General features: G+C 36.9%; 1 protein-coding gene and 1 non-coding gene across 6 annotated transcripts in view; both read right to left on the bottom strand.

Annotated features, from left to right (window-relative positions):
* The window catches only part of NAV3 (neuron navigator 3), an 841,062-nt gene that overhangs the window by 631,053 nt on the left and 183,524 nt on the right, over positions 1–26,485 (bottom strand). The gene's annotated exons all lie outside the window — the stretch shown is intronic.
* On the bottom strand, positions 19,050–19,155 carry LOC129399200 (U6 spliceosomal RNA). The gene has a single exon (XR_008626983.1). It is a non-coding gene; the product is annotated as a U6 spliceosomal RNA (small nuclear RNA).

The raw sequence follows: 26,485 nt of genomic DNA, 5'->3' as shown, positions 1-26,485 counted from the left end.
TGATTATTTACATTAGATTTTAAAAATTGGACACAGTCATAAAAAAAATCTTTGAAGGTCAAGCTTAGTAGATTATTCCCAAGATACAACAACTACTTCACAAAATTTATTGTACTTGCTTATCTGAATAAACATTAATTTATAAGAGTATAAATATAACTATGTTATAGGAATGCAGTGTGACTAAACCATGTCCATCACCAAAATGTCAATAGCCCATACTACTCTGTAAATTACACTATTCCTATAATATAAGAAGAGAAATTGAGGATCATAGTATTTTCTAAAGATTACATGAATATTGGGGCTGACACAATAGCACAGTGAACAGGGTGTTTGCCTTGCACAAAGTCAACCTAGGTTCAATTCCTGGCATCCCATATGGTCCCTTGAGCACTGCCAGGAATCATTCCTGAGTGCACATCCAGGAGTAATACCTAATCATCACCAGGTATGACCCAAAAGCCAAATAATAATAATAATAAAAATTACATGAATATTAAGTAACAAACTTTATAAACAGGATCTAGGAATCTGAGTCAATACAGACACACACACGCACAAATACCACGAGGTTCTCTAGTAATTATACAAAATATTAAGTTAAAAGTCATTTTTTAGAACTTCTTAGAAATTTTAATCTAGATTGAGAGAAACAATTTTCAAATTCACATAAAAGTTAAATATATCTTAGTGATAAATTTCAGGAAAATATCATATTTCAGTGTATTAAAACTACAAAGGCACAATTGTGCCAAACTATTTTTAAATGTTACCACAACTCTGTAGGACTGACCTGATAGCACAGTAGGAAGGGCATTTGCCTTGCATGTGGCCGACCCGGATTCGAGTCCTCCGCCCCTCTCAGAGAGCCTGGCAAGCTACCAAGGGTATCCCGTCCACACAGCAGAGCCTGGCAAGCTACCCGTGGCATACTGACATGCCAAAAACAGTAACAAGTCTCACAATGGAGACGTTACTGGTGCCTGCTCGAGCAAATTGATGAACAACAGGAGGACAATGCTACAGTGCTACCAAAACTCTGTGACCAATCTATTAGATAAAAATACCCGTAGACAAAGCCCCAGGTCTATAGCCAACTAATCTTCAACAAAGGAGCTGGGCACAGGAAATAAAGATATCCTCTTTAACAAGTAGCACTGGGAAAACTGGATAAACATGTAAAAAATTGAAGCAGAATCCATATCTCATATGGTAGAGAAAAGTTAATTAAAAGTGGATCAAAGATCTTGAGATATGACCAGAACTAATTAAAATACATTGAGGAAATTCTAGGCAGAATGCATGAATATATGGATGTCAAAAGTGCCTTCATGATGCCAGTGGTACAAAGTCAACAGAAACAACAAAGTAAACAAATAGGACTACAACAAATTATAGAGATTTTTGCAGGGCAAAATAAACATGGGCTAAAATTAAAAGACATCCAACTGAATAAGAGGAAATAATCACACCCAACACATCATATAAAAGGATTAATAACTAAGATAAAAATAGTAGGTGAAAATCAACCAAAAAATACAAAAACACTATTTAAAAAAATGGGCGATAAAAACAGATACTTCCTTGAAGAAGACAGATGGCCAGTAGGCATATTAAAAAGTTTTCGGGACTGGAGTGATAGCACAGCAGGTAGGGTGTTTGCCTTTCATGCAGCCGACCCGGATTCAAGTCCCAGCATCAAATATGATCCCCCGAACACTGCCAGGAGTAATTCCTGAGTGCAGAGCCAGGAGTGACCCCTGAGCATCTCCAGATGTGACCCAAAAAGCAAAAAAAAGAAAAAGTTTTCATCATCCCTTATTATCAGAAAAATCCAAATTAAGATGATATGACGTATCAGCTCACAACACTGATGTGCCCATCAAGTTGGCAGGCTGGGTTGGGAAGAAACTGAATGATACTGTTGGGGCAAAGTTGACAATGGTGGTGGTATTAGGGTCAGAAAATTGTATGCATGAAATGCTATTAACAATTTTGTAAATCACAAAATTTTAATCAAAAATAAAAATAGAATTTAAAGTAACCACTGTCTTATTAAGCACTCTGATGTTTGTTCATCACTTCACCTATTGTACCAGGAACATATAATTTAGTGGATTAACTGAATGACAGTGTCTGTAAATAAAAGCAAGTTTCTAGCAGTTTGGATCAAGAAGTGGCACTGTGGTGCAGAACTCTCCATCACCTTTACCTTCTTTAACTGTGCAGCTTTAGAAGATTTTTGTTTCCTAGAGCTACAGAGATTTTCATGATTGGTTATTCTTGCAATATAGACTATTCCACATTAATTAGTACAAATACTAACATGGCTGGGCTGGAGCTATAGCACAGGGAGAGGGCATTCGCCTTTCACGGGGCCGACCCGTGTTTGATTCCTCCACCCCTCTCAGAGAGCCCAGCAAGCTACAGAGAGTATCACACCCACATGGCAGAGCCTGGAAAGCTACCTGTGGTGTATTGGATATGCCAAAAATAGTAACAATAAGTCTCACAATGAGAGATGTTACTGGTGCCCACTCAAATCAATGAGAAACGGGATGAAAGTGACAGTAACAGTTACTAACAGTAAGGGGCTGCATAAAAGAATGATAGGTTACTTATAAAGCCACTGCAAAATTTAGAAGATCAGGGATGTTGAGTAGTAGCATAAAATCAAATCAGGAATTACAAGTCAAATTTAACAATAATTTCTAAAATATAAACAATTTAAAAAATATACCTACAACAAAGAGATAATGTTAAGTTAAGGATAATTTAGTTTACATATTTTTAGTAGGGGCTGCACACAATAGTGGTTGGTGGGTCGTGTAGTGCCAGGGATTGAACTGAGTGGCTTGCAAATGACAGACACATGCTCCTACACTTGAGCTTTTCCCTGCGATCCAAGATTTTCAACATACGCAATGACAGGTACTTTCTCAATGAATCTAGAAAAATAATAATAAACATAATTATACAACATTAAAACAAATTAATAATTTGAGTAAGCAACTGAAATGACTCAGCACAGATAAATCAAAAGTAATAAAAGATAGAATGAAACTTAATTGGGTTAATTAATTATTCTACAAGAATACATGCAATTACGAAGAAAAAGACAATGGGAGGAAAAGAAAGCGAAAGAGAATTAACAGGATCACATAGACCAGGGCATTGGCTTTAAAATAATGCTTTACAAAACACAAGAAAATACAAGAAACATAAGCATATCAAACAAAACTGTTCTTTTAGCTCAAAATACTAAACTCAGAGCCAAACTTTGTTATCCATAATGCAAGTGTATATATACAAAAAAAGAAACACTGAAGGTACAAAAGATAGTATAGCAGGGGCAGAATCTCCCAACGCCGTGCCAGGCTGTCTTCACCAGGGCACCTCAGAAGGGGGAGGGGCGGGCTGAGTTTCCCTCCCCACCCAAAGTAGAGTCCCAGCAGCCATAAGCCTCCAGAACCCTGCCACAGTCATGCTCAAGGCCACTCTCCACATGCTCGGATGAGCCTCACCCAAGAAGGAACTGATAGAGGAACCCAGGTACGTGGGACCCGTGGCTGAGATCTCCAAGCCTGCTCGGATTGGGACTGGGCCTCCTCCACCCAGGTCCCCACCCTGTGTCAGGCTGTCTTCTCTGGGGCACCTCAAAAAGGGGGGCGAGTTGAGTACCATCCCCACCCCAAGAAGAGCCCCAGCAGCTGAAAACCTCCAGAACCCTGCTACAGCCATGCTCAAGGCCACTCTCCACATGCTCAGACAAGCCTCACCCAAGACGGAACTGAGGAGGAACCCAGGTATGAAGGACCCGTGGCTCATTGATTTGCTGGAGCAAGCACCAGTAACATCTCCATTGTGAGACTTGTTGTTACTGTTTTTGGCATATTGAATATGCCACGGGTAGCTTGTCAGGTTCTGCCGTTGGGCAGAATACTCTCGGTGGCTTGCCGGGCTCCTCAAGAGGGCCAGAGGAATTCTAGTATTATACAATATTCCATAGAAAACCTAATTAAAACAAAAAGTTTTTGTGCCACACCCAGCAGTGCTCAAGGGTTACTCGTGGCTCTGTACTAAGGAATTACTTCTGGGGAGCTCAAGGCACCATATGGGATGCCAGGGATAGAACCCAGGTCAGCTGTGTGCCCCACTTGCTATCACCAGCCACCAAAGACGAAGACATAAGTTTTATAAAGGAAACTGACAGTGAATTTTAAATATAATAATGATATTTAGTGTTCACTAGGGTCTTTACTAATCATTTTACAAATTGTTGTCAGAAATTGAATTCGATCAGTATTTTTGGGTGGTAATTTAGCAAATAAGACTCTTAAAAACATTTCTACTCTTTGACTTTGTAATTCCCCATCTAGGAATCTTAAAGGAAAATAATAGACACAGATAAAGACTTAAATAAAGATCCCAGGCCAGAGAGATAGTGCACGGCTTAGGGTGCTTGCTTTTCATGCAGCCTATCCTGATTCTATCCCCAGCACTCTCGGGAGTGATACCTGAGCACATAGCCACAAACACACAAAAACCCAGATTTATGAAGCTCTGGACATTTAACATATATAACAAATTATCACACTGCATAGATGATGAAATCATTTCTGATTCTCACCAGGTAACCGCTAAGGGACCTTATTACCATTATAGAGATGAAATAGTTTTCTTACATTACCATAGGTCAGCTTAGTGATGTAGCTATAAAAGAGTAATTGTTTCATCAATGTAACATCACCAAATAAATATTTTAACCTTCTGCTTGTTGCTCCATAATCCTAGGTGAGGCTTGCCACCAGCTAACATTACTGGACCTATTCCAGAAAGGGAGGCAAAGCCCTCCCTTACCCAGAGGGTTGCAGCAACCTCCACAACCAACCTGCGCCGCAGATACCAAGGCCCACACCGCAGCTCCTGAAGTGGCTGCATGACAGATCTACTCAATGAATTATATGCTGCTCATAGATGTACTTGCAGTCATTTTGTAAGGAAGGGCAGAGAAGAGAGAGCAACCTTCGGCATATCCCATGAGCGCTAACTACAAAGACTCAATCCCGAAACAGTAAGCACACTACAAAACCTAATGGGGAAAACATGTAGAAGCCCGCCAAGCTCAATGAGTGAAAATAGTATCACGGGAGATATAAAATAACACCAATCAACAGTAAATCCTGTGTCTTTTATGACACTATGATGATGACAATCAGTGAGCTCAAAGAAATTATAGCACAAGTGTCACTGCCACTGTGATGCTCATCGATTTGTTCGAGCGGGCACCAGTAATGTCTCTCATTGTGAGACTTATTGTTACTCTTTTTGGCATATCCAATATGCACAGGTAGCTTGCCAGGCTCTGCCATGCGGGCTCCATACTCTCAGTAGCTTGCTGGGTTCTCCGAGAGGGAAGGAGGAATCGAACACAGGTTGGCTGCGTGAAAGGTGAAAGCCCAACCTCTGTGCTATGGCTCCAGCCCAAACATAAGTATAAGAGTTGAAATTAAAAGAAAACATAAGTATAAGAGTTGAAATTAAAAGAAAAACCCAATAGAAAATGACATAAATACAGAGCATGATAGTTTATATACAAATCTTAATAGAACTCGGAACAGCTCTAAGATGAGAATGAGGAAAGCCCTAGGAAATAGGAGAAGATAGAAATTAGTCTGAAAAGAAATGAACAGAATGCCTATAGGATGAGTTCAGGAGGAACAATATAAGAATCATCAAATTTGGATTAATCTTGAAGAGGTGTCAAACTGCAGAATCATGGCAGGAAGACAGGTTTCCAGTCTGAGAACTCTGGATCCTTCTTGGGATGGAGTTAGGCAGAGTGCCTGCACTGCCAAAAGACCCAGCACCTGACACCCTCCAGCATATAAATGGCCCAACTTCACAGCTTCACAACTAGTCTCAGAGATTTCAGGGCACTGAATCATCCCAATTCCACTGCTCCTGAGCATGAGGCACATATGCCTCCAAATTTCACAATACTGCCGACCTAGCAGGAGCTCAGCAAATTAAATGGAAAAGTACACAGAACCCACTAAGTTTAGTGAATAAAAACAATAGCACAGAAGGTTCAATTAGTACCAAACAGTTCAGTAAATCCTCAGACAATGACTTTAATAACACCATTGTGTGACAGAACAACTTTCATAAATTTTCATTTACTGAACCATTTTTTTTATAATTCCATTTGCCATGTTGTAACAAGCAATATGAAGTAAATTATTTTATATCTGCTAAGAGGGCACATTTGGGGGGGTGGGAAACCGAGAATATTGGTGGGAGAAGGTCACATGGTGTTGGGAGTGGGTAGAAAGACTCAATGCCTGAAACAACTGAGCAACATTATAAATTACAGTGTTTAAATAACATAAAAAATTTTCAGTTATGGCAAAAACTTCGAATGTTCACATATGTCTATCAAGCCCTTGAACTGCAGTCAATGTGACTAAGCAACTTTTAATTTAACTAATTAGTTTACTTAATTTATATTTACATGTTCATTGGCTAGAGGCTGTCTAATTTAGCTCTGAATACTTCTGGGATAATGTGTTTATTAGTGAAATAAATTATTTTACTCCCTTAAAAAATCACCAGAGTCCCTGAAAAACAAGAAGTCAAATGTAATGAAGAAACAATAGCTAAAGAAATCAATAAGAAATTTCCAAAGTTGAGTATTACAGGTACTGAGATCCAAGGGCCTGAAGGGTCCCAGCGAAAATAAACTTGATTAAGAAAACTCCAAGACACATCATACTCAAAATGACAAACTCCAAGCTAGATACAGAATAATGAAAGCATCAAGATCAAAAAGGAATTTATATATAAAGCCCATAAGAGGTACAGCAGATAGATCAACTGAGACTTTCTTTATAAGCCAGAAGAATGTAAAAGGATATAGTACAACAATTAAGTAAAATGAATACTATAAAAAGCTAGATTCTAATTCAGATTTGAAGGAATGGTACAGCATTTCATGTACAGCAACAACTTAGGGAATTCATCGCCTTGAAATCAGTTTTACAAGAAGCACAAAAGAACTTATTTTAAAGTTAGGAGAACCATTCCAACATGTGTAATTCAATATGACACTAATTGTGCATATGGTTGCTTTCTACTAGATTAAGAAGATTAAAAAACAATTAGCAATCAATCATCACAAATTTATTTTTATTGATTTATTTTCTGATAATTCTATTTACTATTCATTTAAATTTTATTGAAGCAAGTAATATGAAGTAAATTTGTTATATGCCTGCAAAGGTGGCAGGCTGAGGGTGGGAGGGAACTTGTGGACAATGGTAGAGGGAAGAGACACTAGTGGATATCAGTGTTGGAACATTGTATAACTGAAACTACTCTATTGCCAACAACTTTGTAAATCACAGTGCCTTAGTAAAAACTTTTAAAAATAACATTTTATAGTATCTTGAAGAATGGATTATCTACAAAAACTCATTAACTTTTTCCTTTGCATTGACTTAATCCGAACTGATTAAGGGAAGGAATCGCTCAGGGCTTCCAAATATTTTGAAGTGAAAATACATTTAATTATTATATATTTAATAATTAAATAGCATACAAATATATGGTAGATTTCAAGATTACAGAATGGAGTATACCTAGATTTTCACCAACCTAACATTTATTTAAAAGCATATAAAATTGAAATTCAAAACCATCACATTGCATTATTATAACTTATGACTGAAAGCAATTGAGAAAATTAAAACATATCATAATGCCAACTCTTCTTATATCTATCTCAACTCATATTTTCTACTTCAATAAACTCATTTAGATAGCTTTAACTCCCATTACTGATAACTATATTTTGTTTACTGAATACATGTGCCGAAACAATGCCCTACTGACTCACTTTTATATCTGCATTTTGAGAATAGTGCATTCCCTTATTTGTTGTTTTTAAAAATTCCTACTTTTGCTTAAAAAGAGGAAAATATAATTTAAAAAGCCCTCAATATCAAGGAAATAGATTTTCTGCCTATAAATTAAAATGTACTATGATATTAATTACTCCCAAGTAAAATATAATAGGCTGCTACAATATTATTAAAAATACAGAATCATCTTTAAAGTACTTTGACACTGTGAATTAAAAAGAGCTTAACTACTAAAATTATTTAAATAATAAAAATAAATGTTACATTATTTAAAATTTAGTGTATATTTAATATATATTCTGTATATCATATATTTTTATACACATATACATTAAAATAATGCTAATTAACTTTGGTTGCATTTTTGTAAATAGAAATTTGACTTCCCTCCTATTAAATGGCACACAGTATTCCTACCTTTAGGGCATGGCTCCAAATGAGTGGGCCCAGATCTCTCAAGTACAGAATGAAGGACAACCTACTCAATAACAATGTCTCTATGGTAAGGCTTCTTAAACTATAACCATTTGCCACCCCTTTCTTCTCCAAGAAATGCAACACAGCCCAGCACAGTCAGAAGCACCTTGGATTTATTATAGAGTTAATTTTGAATTCATTTTTGATCATTATTCAGGGAGATATATTTTACTGCCAACTTTTCTGTGGCCCCAGAACCTAGGTGCTGCTACAAAACCACTAAAACAAAAATGAAATTCAAAACTTCTCTTATAATCCAGTAGCTACACAAGTTCACATTATCTTGCCTCTGTTGGTTCTGAAGTAATAGCTTTGTGATATACAATTTGTGATATTCAATTCACATACCATAAAATTCACTCCTTTCCCCATGAACTTCTCCATGGTAATGTTATGAGCACTATGCCCCTTCTTCTTTGCGGATGGGAGGGGCCTCCCCCGCTTTGTTCAGGCCATGTAGAAGCCACCAGGGAACTGAGCCATGGTGACATACAGTGCAAGAGGCCAGCAGGGTAAGCCTGGCATTTCAAGACAGCAGTTTGTTTTTATAAGAGTTCCTACTATTCTAGTCCAAAATTGTCTGTTTAAGCTGGTAGCTAACCAAAGCAAATACTTATTTCAATGACAATGGCAGTTTTAAAATCTAAAACTCATTTGATTAAGTATTACACTCAACAGATTATCACAAAACTATTAAAGAAGTTCTGAAACACATATATTCATTAAGTTTTTTTTTAATCTATAGTTATTCACTCTTAATAAAGCAGGTCTAACCATGCAAAGCTGACTCTTATGTCCTACTAGTGCATGACATACAACACAAAGATATTAGCAATTGTTAATTTAATTTGCATTTGCCCATCACCTCAGAAGCACAGGTGAGAACAGTCCTATTCTAGCACTCTAGAGAAGTTGTCATAGGATCAATGGGCATCTTGATCAAGAACCACCATGGTGGGGTGAAGCGATGACTGCCAGGCTCTTAGAATTCTTTTTTCCTTTCTCAGTACACTTTTTTCTGAACCTGACATACAGCCGAAAGTTAAAACTATAATGACATCCCTCTAGGTGATAATAAAAGTGAGATTAAGTTTTATGAATTCTTCTTGAAACATCAGGCTTTTGCTGAGAAATTCTTACACCTTTCTTTACATTGTCCCATGAAAGCAACTGAGAAAGGTACAGGGGCAATTGCTTCAGTTTATCTCTCTAATATCTCAAGAGGGGACACAGTGTGTCAAGGATTGTGGGGCTGGGGGTGGGGAGGAATCAGGGAGTCAGTGTGGCTGCTAGGACCTCTTAGTGGAAAGAAGAGTAGCATTTGAAGGGAAATAAAAATGGAGCCACTGTTAGCAATTTAAGTGATGGGCATCAGTGTTGAATCTGGGAGTGTTGGAAGGCTCAGGGTCCCAAGGAGGAGGTGAGGACAAATTCTGAATGGCCTTCCCCCTGGAAATGAATCTGTTCTTTTTCCATCCCCCAAAGGGAGCTGGAGGTCTGGTTATGAGCTGGCAAGGAATTCAAAGCATTTGTCTGATCCAATCTGTCAGTTCCCTTGTACGTGGCCCAGACACACAGCCATCAGCTCCAGGAATTGTGCATGGTCCTCTGGCCTATGCATGCCTAACTGGGGTCTGTTGCACAGGTTCCAAAGATTGGCACACAAGGTGCATGCCTAGTGCAGAGCAAGGGCCAAGAGCTCCACTAAGGCAAGGGATGTGTTCACTAGGCTGCCCAGGAAGATCATGGACAAACTACCTAATGTTGCACTAGCATCAAGACAAGGAACTGCCATCCACCTGGCTGCAGGTGGGCATTTGTTCTCTAGGTCCTGCTTCATTTGTCCTGAAGAATTTGTACACTGGGAGTGTTTGGTCTGTGGTCCTTATGTTAGGAATCCTGTTTAACTGGTTCTGAGAAATTTATAGGCTGGACTTCTTTACAGGGTGACAAGGCTAGTCATTCAATCATAGGGGCAAACAGAAATATGACTTGAAAATTTGAAGAAATGCAAACGTCATGACCTCATTCTTTCTAACAGCTGCATAGTATTCCATTGTATAGATGTACCAGAGTTTCTTCAACCAGTCATCTGTTCTAGGGCACTTGGGTTTTTTCCAGATTCTGGCTATTGTAAACAGCGCTGAGATGAACATATACGTGCAGATGTCATTTCGACTGTAAGTGAAATGAGTCAGAAAGAGAGAGACAGACATAGAAAGATTGCACTCATCTGTGGAATATAGAATAATAGACTATAAGACTAACACCCAAGAATAGTAGAAATAAGTACCAGGAGGTTGTCTCCATGGCTTGGAGGCTGGTCTCATTCTGGGCAACTCAGAGAAGGGAACACCAAGTAAAATGTGGTTAGAGGTCATGTGGGGGAAAGATGATGCGGGCTGAATATAGACTAGAGACTGAACACAATGGCCACTCAACACCTTTATTGCAAACCACAACACCTAATCAGAGAGAGAGAACAAAAAAGAATACCCTGCCATAGTGGCAGTGTGGGGTGGGGGGAGACGGGACTGGGGAGGGGGGGAGGGATGTTGGAGAATGGGCACTGGTGAAGGGATGGGTTATCAAACTTTGTAAGGGAGAAACATGAGCACAAAAATGTATAAATCTGTAACTGTACCCTCACGTTGACTCACTAATTAAAAATAAACTATTAATTTAAAAAAAATTTGAAGAAATGTAAAGGCAGGATATAATAATTTTTTAATCTATTTTCTGTTGGGAAGGGCACACCTACTGATGCTTATATCATACTCTTGGCTCTTTGCTCAGGGATCACTCTGACAACACTGAGGAAACCATATACAGTGCCAGGGGACCAAACCATGGTCAGCTGTGTGAATGACAAATATCTTACTCTTGGTACTATCTCTAGATCTTCAAATATGCAATTTGAGTTCATTTATCTCATGAAGCTGCTGAAGATTAAAAAAATCATCCCTACTCCCAATAGTCTGTTTCCTATTTCTTTGAAGACTAGTTTTTCATATTCCTTTGATTAGTGCTTATATAATATAAACAAAATAAACTTTTTGTTTAAGCAAAACATACTACTTTACTGTGCAACAACAAAAGAATATCAATATATATAAGAATTTCAAAGTATCTTGTTTTCCAGTGTAATATGACCACAAATAAAAGTTGACCAACTTTTTCAGAGAGTCTGTTCAATTGATGGGTTAACATAAATGACATAATTTTTAGAGTCAATGAGCTTGGTTAAGCAGGTCTCTTCTAATAGTGTCAGAAACAACATAACTTATTTCTTTATCTAGAAAACACCTTTCTACTGCTTGCTTGCATATTTTTGTAGCACTGTAGCACTGTCATCCTGTTGTTCGTTTTGCTCAAATGGGCACCAGTAACGTCTCCATTGTGAGACTTGTTGTTACTGTTTGTGGCATATTGAATATGTCACGAGTAGCTTGCCAGGCTCTGCCATGCTTGATCATCATCATCATCATCATCATCATCATCCTGTTGATCGTTGAATTTCTCAAGCAGTCGCAGTAACGTCTCCATTCGTCCAAGCCCTGAGGTTTTAGAAGTCTCTCTCTACTCGTCCTTCCAACAATGCCATACAGGAGGCTCTGATAGGGTCAGGGGAATGAGACCCAGATTGTTACTGGTTTTGGCATATTAATACACCATGGGGACCTTGCGAGGCTCTCTCGTGGGGGAGGAAACTCCCAGTAGTTTGCCAGGTTCTTGCCCGCATGCCTGGCTGTCTTCCCCAGGGCCCCTCGAAGGGGGTGGGCTCCAGCTTCCCTCTCTGCCCCAAGCAGAGCTCCCGGTGGCCAAAGACCTCCGGAGCCTAGCCACGGCCATGCTCAAGGCCCCTCTCCACACGTTCGGATGAGCCTCACGCATGAAGGAACCGGCAGAGGAACCCAGGTGTGTGGGATCCGGGACTGAGACCTCCAAGGCTGCTCAGATCGGGACTGGGCCTCCTCCGCCCAGATTTCCCATCTCCCAGTAGCTAGGCAGTCACACCCAAGGACGGCCATGCGGGATATGATTATAAATTATTTGACCCTCTTCCAATCAAGAAATGAGTTCTGTATCTTCTTGCTTTATCCAGCTGAAGAATGTTGAGGATCCAGTCAGGGTCTCTGTGAGAAAGGAGCCTGCATGTAAAGGATTTCTGTGAGTTTTAATCCTCATAATGTATACACCCTCCTGCCTGAAGATACCATGAACATGGAATTGCAGTAGTTTTCAAAGATTTTTGCATACCAATGACCAGATGATATAAACATTTAAGGCTACATGCCAAGAAAAAAGGTTGTAGAAAGAATCTAGGTTGCAAATCTGCTGGTTCTGAGAAAGGAATATTATCCTGGATCATCTAGTTGGGGCAATGTAGTCACAAAGGAGTTCTTAGAGTCAAACAGGAAAGCAGGAGAGTTCCCAAAAAATTGGATGAAGTTTTTGGGACCAGGAGCCAAAGAATGCAGGTGAGCTCTTGAAAATGAAAACTAAAAGGAAAAAGATTTTCTTCCAGAGCCTACGAAAGGAACAGTTTAATATTGCTGATATTTTTTTAACCTTGTGAGACCAATTTTAGACTTCATGCTGCCAAATCTATAAAGTAATATGTTTGTGTTGTTTTAAGCCACTAGATTTGTGGTAATGTGATTAAAAGAAGGAAATCATACAACTGTTTTGATTAAGAACATTTACTGGAAATGATAGTATCTTCCTATACTGGGTTACAAAAGTCCATGCAGATATTATTTGGGCTGCCTTGCTCTTGGTATATATGATAGCAAAGAAGAAGTAGAGAATATTAAGTGTACCATGGTCTGAGACACTCAGGACTCAGGACACATTCTGTTTGACAAACCCCCACTGGGCCAGGTCTTTAAATCTTCCCAGCTCAGACACCAGAGATAAGAGGAAATAAGCCTTTAGAAAACTCTATCCTTTAGTCATTAAAATGGTCTCTCCCTTTTTTATTCCTTTTAGGTAATACCAGACTCACCATAGAGCTGAGACAAATCAATATCACATTTGAACTATACTCTGTCTGAGTTTCTGACCCACAAATTCAAAAGTATATGATATGGAAATTGCTTTTATTATCATGGCTACTATTACTAGTAACTGCTACTATTACTACTTCTTACTTCATTTGAGGGCCATACCTGATTTACTTCTGGCCCTACTCCTGGATGGAGGGACCGTGTGTGGTACAAATGACTGAACAAGGGTCAGCCATTTCTTTCATTTTAAATAGTAACCACAACATATTTTGGTTTCTACTGGTCACTGTTGACATAACAAACCCAAAACGTGAAGATAATGGATAGCTACATGTCAATCCCTTACAGTTTGTTTGGAGGTATATAACAAAACAAATAGTAATGAAAAAATTTTTAAAAGCTCCCTAAAGGCCCAAAACAAGCTGCCAGAGAAATGGTCCAGCTTCATGACTGATCTTGGAGAGATTCCAGGAGCTGAGTTACTCCAGGTACGCCCAGATGCTACTGAGCTCGGATCTTTGAAGCCTCAGAAGGATGGAGATAGACTGAGTCCCCAACCTGCCAAAGGCCCAGTGTTCTGCCCACCCATGTCCAGCTGCTGTTGCTGCCAGAGAAAAAGCCCACCTTCATGACTGATCTCAGAGAGAGGCCAGAGACACACGCAGCTGATCATCCTAACTCCAGAGCTCCTGAAGCAACATCTCCAAACATCACTTCTGACAGTCCAGCAGAAGCACAGAAAATTATATTGGAAAACTGAGTAGAAACCCACTAATCTCAATGAGTGTAAACAAGAACCTGAAGGCTCAACTCATAGTGAATATCTCAGGAAATCACAGGCTATGACTTTACAAACACTATTACAAGATATATTTTGTAACAAGCAATATAAGGTTCATTTTGTGCCCAGTAAGGAAACAGGTTTGAGGAATGGAAGGGAAACTGAGGATACTGGTGGAGGAAAGAGTATATTGGTGGTGGGACTGGTGTGGAATACTAAATACCTGAAATGACTGCACTATGAAAACTTTGTAACTCGTGGTGCTTAAATAAAGTTTCATATATTTAAAAAGGAAAAAGAAAGGCCCCCGTGTGGATCAGTGGTTGCACTCAGTATATAGCAGGAAAACCTATCCTGATCTTTGGAACTCAAGAGATATTTCCTTCATCTCAGAGCATCTAAAGTGAGCACAGACAGTTACTATTTGGGGTTACTCCTGGCTCTGTGCTCAGGAGTTCCTCCTAGCGGTGCTCATGGGACCAAGATCAGATTACTGCTTGCAAATCATAAGTTCAATCCATTGAGTGACATCCTCAGCCCATAGCAAATGATTTTCTAAACTCTGAGATGATCATATACAGAGAGTATGTATACTTATGTGACATTTAGAACATAAATTAAATTTCTGTATGCTTTAGGCTTAGAATGTAAGAGAGGAATCAGCGATTATAAAACTGGGGTTTGGGGGGGAAATGAAAGCCAATAAAGTACACTTTCTCAAGTGCACTTGAAACACTTTATGTGAAACGTTAAAACATTTCTTACTTTAAGGACAAGGCCACAAATGCTTTAAATACAGGTTTGGCATGATTAAATATCATATTTATCACATTTGCTAAATTAGAGAGAATTGATTTGAAACGAGTGGCAGAAATTCACTGCAATAATCTAGGAAACATAAATAGTGGGAAAGATTAAATCATGGCAACAAGATTAAAAGTATACCATAGATTCTAAAATAAGTTAAACAGTAATTTTAAAAAATATGAGCTGTAGAAGCATATGGATACTTTGGTGGTGGGTGCAATGTAGTAGCAAACACTGTGTATTTAGTTTGAAGGTCAAATCCAGCTGAGCTCATGGATCGCTGCTGGCAATGCTCAGGAGACCATGTGTTATATGTGTTGTATGTGGTGACCAGAGACTGTACCCAAGTTGTTCACTCGCAAGACACGTGCCTTAACCCCTGTACTATCTCATTGGCCCCTATATTTCGAAAAGAGCCTAAATTTGCATCTAAAAACATATTCAATCTTATAAACCAATATACCATAGTAATCTTCTTAAATTTAAATAAATCACCAATAAAATAAAAAAATTAAAAACCACCAAAAAATAAAAAACCTCAAGAGAATGAATGCAGCAGTCAAAATGAAGCTGGTTTTTGTCATGGGCAAGACTGCATGGTGTCACTAGAATCTGAGAAAGAAATCAAAAAGAAGAGCAGCTGGTGAGAGAATATGCAATATTATAATTCAATGTTTGGTGTCTTCTAAATATAATGTTTAAAAAGTTATATTATAAACATGTGACATTTACAGATTTCTCAAGTGCAAGGATATTTCTTCTGGGATACTTTTAAGAATAGATACTCAAAAATAAGCATCAAACATTTATACACTGAATGTTAAAATACTTAATAAATTCATTTTATGAGAAATACATCAAGTCCAACCCACCCCCCTCCATGAATAGTTGCTATTTCTAATCTGAAGATTTGATATATAGAAGTGGAACAAATAGCTTAAAGGGCTAATGAGCATATTTCACATGCAGGAGATGGATATTTGATCCTCACACTGTATTATCTCCAAGTACCACCAACAGTTATCTCTAAGCACAGTGCCAGGAATGGCCCATAACACTTTTAGGTGTGGAGCCCAAAGTCCCCCACCCTCACCAAATAAATTTATAGATAAAAATATTCCCATCAGTTGGAAGAAATCATCTTTGTAAGAGATAGCTTCCTTAAAAAGAAAAGCTAATCAGATTCGACTCTGATGGCTTACAGGGAATAGGAAATCAATGAGAATTCTGAGTCTGGTATATTTGAAATTACTTAACAAGCTGTCACGTGGCCAGCTCGGCAGCCAAATTATCTCTCATAACACAATTCAAAATCCCCACGCTCACAGACCAGATTAGCTATAGTCACAGACTAAAAATAAACACTTCCTTCTCACAATTTGCCTCCTAACTCAGCTGGGTGAAACAACACAACATTCACTTTGACAGAATACTTTCAGATCTAATTATAATCTCCACCAGTTCTGATCATGTTGTATTTTTTATATTATTTCCAAAAAAAAAAAAGGAAGATTCCCACATCAGTCAGAATCTGGAGCACTAGTGATTAAAAACATCTGTATTGCAGAGCAAATTGATAGGATCAGTTTGTTTGTTACTAAAGAGTGTTAATAAGGCCAAGGTCAAGAGTTTAGTTCCTTTTTAAGAAACTCAAAATTGCTATACTTATCCTCATATTCATTACATATCCATTACACAGGCTAATGTATTCATAAGTACATTGAGCATATGCCTGCATCCAGGCTGCTTTATTAAAAGTACGTTGACACTTCTAGAAAATAAAATGAATGGGTATGCTGAATGACTCTACTAGAAGCATACTCTTCAGTTACTGTCACAGAAAAATGGTAAACTTACACTGATATTGAATAAAGTTTATCCAAGATTGATACTTGTTGTAATACAGTATTTCTTCAAGCATATTAATTCATATCAATCACTGTCAATCACTGTCATCCCGTTGCTCATCGATTTGTTCAAGCAGGCACCAGTAACGTCTCTCATTGTGAGACTTATTGTTACTGTTTTTGGCATATCCGATACTCAACGGGTAGCTTGCCAGGCTCTGCCATGTGGGTGCAACACTCTCAGTAGCTTGCCGGGCTCTCCGAGAGGGGCGGAGGAATCGAACATGGGTTGGCCGTGTGAAAGGCGAACGCCCTACTGCTCTGCTATCGCTCCAGCCCATTAATTCATATAGTTTAGAAAAAAGAATTCTTTACCTTTCTAAACTGAAACTGTATATTTTAAAGAAAAATTCTTCCCCTCTTTGATGTATGACAACAACCTAAAATAAGATAAAAAAAATGTTTAAAGAACATGATATTCTAACAACCTGGCATTTCCACAATATTATGTATGGGTTGAACTATCTGCTGTAACCTGTCTCTTGCATTCTTTATTATGTCCTCAATCTGTAAAATAGTGAGTTTCTTTGTTTTTGTATTCAGAATTCCACCCTGCCCCTGAATTTGATAAAGCACACTATTTCTGCAGTTATTTTGTCTTCTTATTCAAATATGACTCAAACCTCACTCTATCCATATCACGTTCAGCAACCACTACACCCATGTACTAAATAATCTATCCCAGCACACAGGTCACTATCTTAGTTCAAAATCTCATCACACTTCCCTCCATCTCTAACAAAACCTGTCTACACTGCTTTAAAATCTAAGGCTGCATTTTCAATGACATGCTAGACATGGACCCTTAGATTCTCTCTCGGCCATTAAACTAAAACAACATTTGGACATTTCCCTTCATTTTCCTATCCACTTGATCAATAATTCTCTTTCCATATTTCTATACCAGACATACAGAACTCTTAAAGCTCACTTTCTTGAAATTCTCCTTTCTTTCACTCCATATCAAGGTCAAATAATTTTAGCTCTGCTTTGAAAACTCTGCTAAATTCTCTTTAACCATTCACCTTCTATATTAACAGATCCCACAATTTCTTCAGTGAAAACACTGACTTGTAAAGAGAGTACACTGAATGCTTACGCCAATAAAGTTTTAGTACTAATCTACATTTTTACTATATATATATTGGAATGATATCTGTGCCAAAATCCACTTGTATGCTTTCAAACCAGCCTATTCCTATTGGATTATTATTAAAATATTTCAATAATCTATGACATAAACTGGCTCAATTTCAGTCTTAAAGTGTTTGTTTTTTCGTCCTACAAAATCAGGTAAAATGTCTTGAACAACCTCAAGGAAAACAGTATTATAAGTTAGTTTACATAAATAATAGGAAAAATGAAGTTGAAGATAACAGTAAAAATTATACTTATATTCTCATTCCCAAAGACATGCAAAGTTGTTTTTGAATTTTACTTTATTTTAAGAGAACCAAAGCTGGAAGCATAGAATCATAAGTGGTACAAACAAAACCAAAGTAGTACAAAACTTAAAACCACACATTCACAGTCAATAAATGGTACCAACACTGCATCAGAAATTTGGCAATCTAAATTAAAATTAATACTGGCAATCTGAATATTTATATGGTTTGTAGGTTTAATGTGAGATTTAAGTTAAATGTTTCATTTTTAACTTAAAAACTATCGAGCATGGTCACATATCACACTTGAAGTATCATATAGTATTTCTTAAGCTTTTAAAAGCCAATCAACCAATTCAAATTCTACCAGATAGCATAAATTGTAATAGATAATGTTTGTGAATATGAATCTTATAGGACACATCTATCCCCATTTTATAGATAATGAAACTTTCGGCTTGATTCATAAGTTTTGAATAAGTACACTTCTTTTCATAGTCACTTTCACCACACACATATTGCTTCAAAACATTTAAGCCAACTTCTTTACTTCTATTCCCTCCTTTTCCAAATTACATTAGTCTCCTTTCCCACTATTTTAGTATTTTTATTTGATTTATAATTACTTTATGTTATAGAATTTCAGAGACATAGTTTAATGCCTCTCTATGTATATTAGTAAATACTTTTAAATCTGCATTCATCATGCCTTTTCCCCTCCTTGAATTTTTCAAAATCTATACACTAGAGACAATGTTAAAATTGTTACAATAGTCTCCAAAGTTCTTATGTGTGCCATCCTTGTGCAGGGGCCACACTAATCTCTGAATCATTCCAATATTAGTTTATGTGCTGCCAAAGCAAGCATTCCAAAGTTCTTCTTACCTTGCATATGATTTTCCATTTCCTGCATAATCCATTTTTATGTTTCTCTGTTTTCTTCATAATCTAGCATTTTCTTTATTTAGCACATGATTCTTCATCTCCTAACATGCTTCCTTGCTCACTGCCTTTCAGTTACCTTGGCCTTCTTTAAATTATCCCAATGACCCTAACTTGTACCTCTAAAAATTTCCACATGCTGAAGTCCCTAGTTTCTTTCCACAATTCAGGTCATAATGAGCAGTGTAAGAATTCATCTTTGAATTCTGAGTCTGAATTACCTCCTCTTCCTAATATTTAAATAGATTGTACCTGTATTTTTCTTTCACAAGATTGATTATATTTATGTAACTGGAGCACAGGATTTGCATACATGAATTTCAGGATCTATTCCTGGCACAGTATGGTCCCCTGATTATCTCTCCAAGTAGCTCTAAAGCATGGTGCATGGAAGAAGTCCAGAGCACACAAAACTGGGTGTAGGGCCAAAATTATGTTGGATAATTATTTGGTGTTTTTGCTTTCATTCCATATTTTCATGGGGAAAAAAGTCAGATCTTTTCATTCATCTTGTATAATATCATTAATTTAACACATGAATGCAAATAATTATAATTACTATTAATAAGTTAATCCATAACTATATCTACCCAAAGTAAAGAAGAAACCCAGAGTCAAAGAATGTTCAAATGATCAAGTAGTCCATGAAATGTCCATTATCAAAGGATTGTTCAAAATAGTTAATTGTCATTTTTCCGCAATGCTATAATCTCCAGAGATGGGGCCTCCTCCACACCTCCCAATATATTCTAGTACTATTTATTCATTATATTTAAGATACCTAAATTATAAATTCATTTCTATTCCACTTTATAGAGCTAAAATATCTATCTAAAACATCTGTGCAATGTTAATTTTTACACTCAAGTTATTCAAATTGATATTTAAAATATTAAGTACAATAATATAGCTCCACTACATATATCAAAATAGTACATCAGAGATTTGGAAAAAAAATAGTTCTTACAACTGAACTCTCTGTAAGTGCCAATTTCACTTTTATATATACTAATACCTCTTCTCTTCCATGAAGTACACTTGAAAACATCAAGTTCTCACTTAAGCTCTATTCTATCTTTTTTCTAGACACAAATCCAACAAGTATAGCTTGCAGTTAGAATTGCAAGTAGAGAAGATCATCTTTATAGAAGTAGGCACATTGCCAGTGGTGAAGAGTAACAGTATCCATTTCATACATCATGAAATAGGGTTACATATTTGAATACATCCTGAGGACAATATTTTTTCACTGGTATGATAATAAAATATAATCATAAAAATTACAGCATTGGCATATAATATGGACAGCACATGTGAAGTCATTTTGCATGAATGCAAAGAAAAAATAAGAAGCTGAAAAAGTTATAATTATTTCTAATGATAACCCAGTTTAATGAAAAAGTTTGTATTATATTCACTTTGTACTATTTCCAAACACAAGAAGAAAAGTAATGAGGGTAAAATTCACCTGAAAAGTATTTATCAAAAATGCATTAATTCTTGACATTATACCAGAAAACCAAGGTATTGCTATATCCAGAGGTCTGACCCCAAATTGTTACTAAAATAAAAATTGGCCTCTATAATGTTATAAACATATAACTTACTTTGTATGATTTCCTCTGAAGAATGGACATGGGAAAACATAAATGATCAAAATAAAGTTTGATCATTAAATTTTACTGATTTAGAATTAATTATAAACTTACTGCCTACTTAAACATTAAGAATGTAATAGCTCATACATTCTACTAAGGCAGAGTTTCAATTAGTCTTTCCAAAATAATAAATCATTTTATAAAATAAGTAGATTTAATAAAAGTAGTGACTTAATGAAATTGGTGCAAAGATTCAACATTTAAAACACATATAATAATGCTAAATGGGGGGCCGGAGCAATAGTAGAGTGGATAGGGTGTTTGTCTTGCACAAAGGCCCACCTGGGTTTGATCCTTGGCATCCCATATGATCCCCCAAGCACCGCCAGGAGTAATTCCTGAGTGCAGAGCCAGAAGTAACCCCTGAGCATCGCTGGGTGTGACCCAAAAAGCAAAATAATAATAATAATAATAATAATAATAAATGATTGCATATATATGGAGTGTTTATCCTCATGTAGAGTTTCTTTGGGTTCTCTCAAAGTATTTTTCCATAAATTTATAAAACAGGAGTCCAAAGAAATATAATAAGTGGAAACCCATTTGACAAGTACAAGTAGACAAATCCAAATACTCTCATTATTAGGAAAATAATTACCAATAAAAACTATTATATAAAAAAACCTTAAAGATAAAAATTATAATAGAAATAAGTTTAATATATGTGGATATCATTCTATGTATGTACATTAATAGAAGGCTCTCCTTTACCCCTCAAAATGCTAGCTACAAATAAGGCATCATTATAATCTCCAGTCAAAATTCAAAACCCAAACTCATAGTATTAGAATTTGGGGACTTTACCTTCAGAATTTTTTCAACCAGTATCAAAACATTATTAATAAGGCATTTAGCTAATTCCATAAAAGTAGTAGCTTTGCTTCATTTTTATGTTATTATGCTGAATAGCTACAAATATATAAATATACCAAAATTTGAACAATTCTTTTTTCACTTAATGTTTGTCATTATATATGAAAAAAACAAAACAACCAGAAAGTGCCAAAGCTCAATACAAAATAAAGTACTTTCAATGTTCCTCGAAAGATCCTACTTTAAATTTCAGAATATTTACTGTTTTAAACAGGAAATTTTAATGAAGAACAGCAGTAAGCTCTTCAAATTGCCTCAAATCTTAAAGCCAGTTGTCTATAAACATTGTGTTACTGTATAAATTAACAATCTAACAGAGTCATAACCAGTGTTTTAGAATCAGCAGTCAAAAGGCATACATTAGAGATGCAAATGAGGACTGGCTGAATTTAATTTCTTCCACAGTCTCAGTTAAATTGATGTAAAGGCATTACTGCTTACAGCAGACATTTTGCCTAGTTACTGAAAAACAGTAGTTCCAGTGAAATAACAGCAACTTTTTTTTACAGAACAGATTATTAACAGGTTAAATAGACAAGTTATTTTATTAGATATACATGGTTAGTAGTAGAACTCTTTTGCTGGAAGACTGTAGCATAACATCGGCTTATCCTTGCTCCTCTCTCAAGGAGCTTAAGTTTATTGAGTTACTCCCACTTCAGCACTCCTGAGTCACACCCAATTCCCACTTCAGCGCTCCTGAGTCACTCCCACTTCAATGCTTCTGAGTCGCACTAATAATCCTGTATTGCTTTTCTCATGCCTTCATGTATGTCCTTTGCAAGGTTTATTCAGCAATGCCCTTTTTTTATAGACACAGTAAGACAGTAGATGTTATGCTTTTGTAACATGTGAGTTAACTGATCCTGGAATGATACTTAGTCCTAGGCACCTGTCATATTTACCTGACTTAGCCTTTACTTCCTAACACTCTCAAAAGGAGGGTCCCAAAGAGGAACAAGGATGGACACAGGGGAAACTGTAAGTTTCCCTGGCACTGAAAAGGGCCAAGCTATAAGGACTAACCTAGCCCCAGAACTGTAGACTTGGATATATAGTGAGATGTCCCCAGGAAGAGGTAATCTTTAAGCTTAATATGTCTCTTACTGTGTTCATACAAAATGACTATAAATATTAGTAAAAAGTTAATTTACTATGATTGCTTAAATGGATTACCAGCTAAGGAAAGGAGAAAGCAATATACCCTAGATGAGATTCCACCCTTGAGTGAATCTCTTAGTAATCTAGAATGCTGAATCCTCAAATGAGATTCTGTCCTTGAGTTAATCTCCTAGAACTTCCCCTGAAGGAGGGGCTTTACATATGCTTGTTGTTATGACAATGTTCAACCCCACCTATGTGTACCCCACCCTTCATGATATCTATTTAACTATGCTGTAAGGGGAGAGATCTAACTAGGCTAGGGTAAAGGGAAGAGAAGGAACTAGAATGGGAAAAAAGAAGAGAAATAATGACGCTGTAATGGGGAGGAAAGATGGGCACTGTAAGCGAAGAAGGGATCTAACAGATCTAACTATGTTGGAGAAATTACTACACTGTAAAGGGGGAGAGATCTAACTATACTGGGGGAAAAATAACTATGCTATAAGAGAGAAACAGGAGAATGAAGCTGTAAGGATGAAGATGAGAATGAAATAAACGGTCCCTGATTACCAACCAGCCTGGGGCCCTGTTTCCCCATTTCTCCATTCTTTCATTCATCTGTCACCACTGACTGGCTTGGGGGGGCAACTCTCAGCCATCTAACGGCAGCTAGCTGGGGGCCTGCATGTCCACGCTTTTTTGAAATTCACAGAAAAATGCAAAAGCTTTAGAAAAAAAATGAATGGTTGTCTTTTATAAACTGTACCATCCAAATAAATTCCAAGAGTTTACTTCAGTTTTATTTTTATGATTTATTTTATCAAATCATATATTAATTAAGCAATTTTTTCAGACCCAGATATGAATTATTAAGTTCATAGATCATTTTATGGTCTCTTCACTTCTTCCTTGCCAATTTTCTTAGTACTTTCCAGTGAAAGGGTAGAAATGGGAAATAAGAGTCAAAATTTGTAATCGCTGATGTGTGAAAAGAAACTCATTATTCTCTTTAATGTTCTCTTCCTGTCCTTGTCCATTGTAGTATTTTGTTCTGACCTGCCCTATTATGGATCCCTCTGTCACCCAGTATTAGAGCACATTCCTTGAATTAAACAGACCACTCTTCTTAAAAATTAATTTTTATTTAATTTTTTTATTTAAAAACTATGATTGAGACTTATTGATAGCTAGTTTTATGATTTACAAAGTTATTGACAGCTGAGTTTCAGGCATATAATATTACAACACCAATCCCACCCTCAGCGTCGATTCCCTCAAACAGTTTTTCCATACGCCCTTTCCAGCCCAATCCCCAACCACCCCAGTGTGTCAAATTGTCAGGCACATTTCAAAGTTTCATGGTTGCAGCTTAGATCTCATGATTTCAGTTTTGTTGGGTCTGTGTTTTGGATATATGACTATACCACTCACTCATATCACTGGCATAACTAAAGCCCTGATGCCTGGGCTTTTTGTTGATTATCTCTCATTCTCTTCTTCCTCCTTGATTTCCTTCCTTTTCTGTCTTCTCCCCGCTACACTCTGGGGGCAAGGTGATCTAGGACTCCCCATTTTACTAAAGTACATTTCTGCATCCAGTATTCTATATGCCACAGATAAATGAAATCATCCCGTGAGAAAGTTATTTTACTTATCAGCTTCCCAGATTTGGAAGTTCATCAAGTTCTGCACAAATCTACCTTTAGCTCGTAGCAGAATTCCTTAAGATAAGGAAATATAATCCCTGAACTCATAAGGTCTGAAGTATTAATGGGCAGACACCTGATGTCTGATCTTCTTCTACACCCACTGTAAACCATCCCCAATCTTTGGTGACAAAATTCTACTGAGCACCTTTGAAGAAGCTCTCATTTCTTATACAGAGAGAAGCACTGGACACCTGTGGATACCCATTTGGGCTGTACCCCACAGAATAAAGACACCTGTGAGCCCAGGGTCTAATTGCCTTTTTAAGATCTCTACTGAAGCCTTTGATCTTTGAGAAAAAGGGAAGAATTCAAAGTCCCTGCCCCCATATAGTATGCACAATTCTCTTACTATAACTAAAGGAACAATGTATTTTTAAAAGTGAATAAATTCATTCCATTCATTCCTTCACATTTTTTTAAAGGCAGGGCCATGCCCAGCGCTCAGGTCAGTAATGCTAATCTGAGAGTTCATGCTCAGACCAACTGTACCACATTAGCAGGTACTTCAGGGTCACACAGTGCTAGGGATCAAACTAAGGGTCTCACACATGGTAGACATGTAATCTATCTCAAGTAATCTCCCTGGCCCGACTCTTTTATTATTATATTTAACTCTTCTTGCCATCATAATATAATAAAAAAGCTTTGGGGCTGTACTATGACACTACCAAATGACCTTGTGCAAATGACTTAATTATAAGTTTCAATTTCCCTATCTGTAAAGGAGAAATAATTATAGGAATATTCAAGATTTCTCTGAATATGATAACTATTCTTCAGTTTGGTAAACCGTTACTAACTGCCTCTGTATCCCAGTGATGCTCCCAAGACTAGGGAAATTATGTAGACAAAAATACATGGGAATTCTTACACTAAGGTCTGTTTTACACCTAAAAAAAAATCCAGCATTTTCTTTCTAGCCTTCATTAAGAAGCACAGGGAGAAGGGGTGGAAATAAAGGGAAAATAATGGAAGGACTCAAAGAAGAAAGAAGTAAAATGAACCAAGAGGAATAAATCTTGGCTAACAGTCTTCAAAATAATTAAAGCAAGGCTTTCTGGGGGAAGAAAAATATGACATTTTTAATGCTGAATTTATACTAAAGTATAGGAGTGTATAAATCTAACACAGTAATATTTTAAAGAATAAAATTCCATAAATTAAAATATAAAATGTACAATCACATAGTTTTCCAAAACTAACATAAAAATGCCATTTATAATATAGTACTTTTCCTTTCTTGTTTATATGAAATAGTCTGATTTTCCTAAATTTATGTTCTTTTATATAAGAATTTTTATCTTATGTTAACTTCTTCACTATTAGCTAGAAAAAAGCTGCCACGTAGCAAAATCTTTTGTCTGTTACAGAAATGAAAATCCACTTAATTATATAGCAGAACAATTTGAAGATTAAGACATTTTTTATCAAAATTATTTTTAAATCTGCCTGCACGTAGATTTAAAGAGTTGTATCTGGCTTTAAATACAACTTTTAAATTGTTTTAAGTACCTCTTTCGAAGCCACTTGATCAAACAATATCTCCCAGAATAAGTCATACGGATACCATGTACCTTCTGAAGTAGAAGAATTTCAGAAGCTTTGGCTTCTTTGATATCTTCCCTGACCTTCAAAATTCAGGCATAGAAATACTGATACAAAATGAAGCAAATAAGTTGAGGAATATTATTATTATTATTATTATTATTATTATTATTATTATTTGCTTTTTGGGTCACACCCAGCAATGCTCAGGGTTTCCTCCTGGCTCTGCACTCAGGACTTACTCCTTGTGGCGCTCGGAGGACCATATGCGATGCTGGGAATTGAACCCGGGTTGGCCATGTGCAAAGCAAATGCCCTACCCACTGTGCTATCACTCCAGCCCCTGAGGAATATTTTTAAATA

Source organism: Sorex araneus, chromosome 10, assembly GCF_027595985.1.
Source record: "Sorex araneus isolate mSorAra2 chromosome 10, mSorAra2.pri, whole genome shotgun sequence".
Classification (NCBI taxonomy): Eukaryota; Metazoa; Chordata; class Mammalia; order Eulipotyphla; family Soricidae; genus Sorex; species Sorex araneus.
Note: the sequence above shows the minus strand (reverse complement) of the source record. Positions and strands in the feature narration are given on the sequence as shown.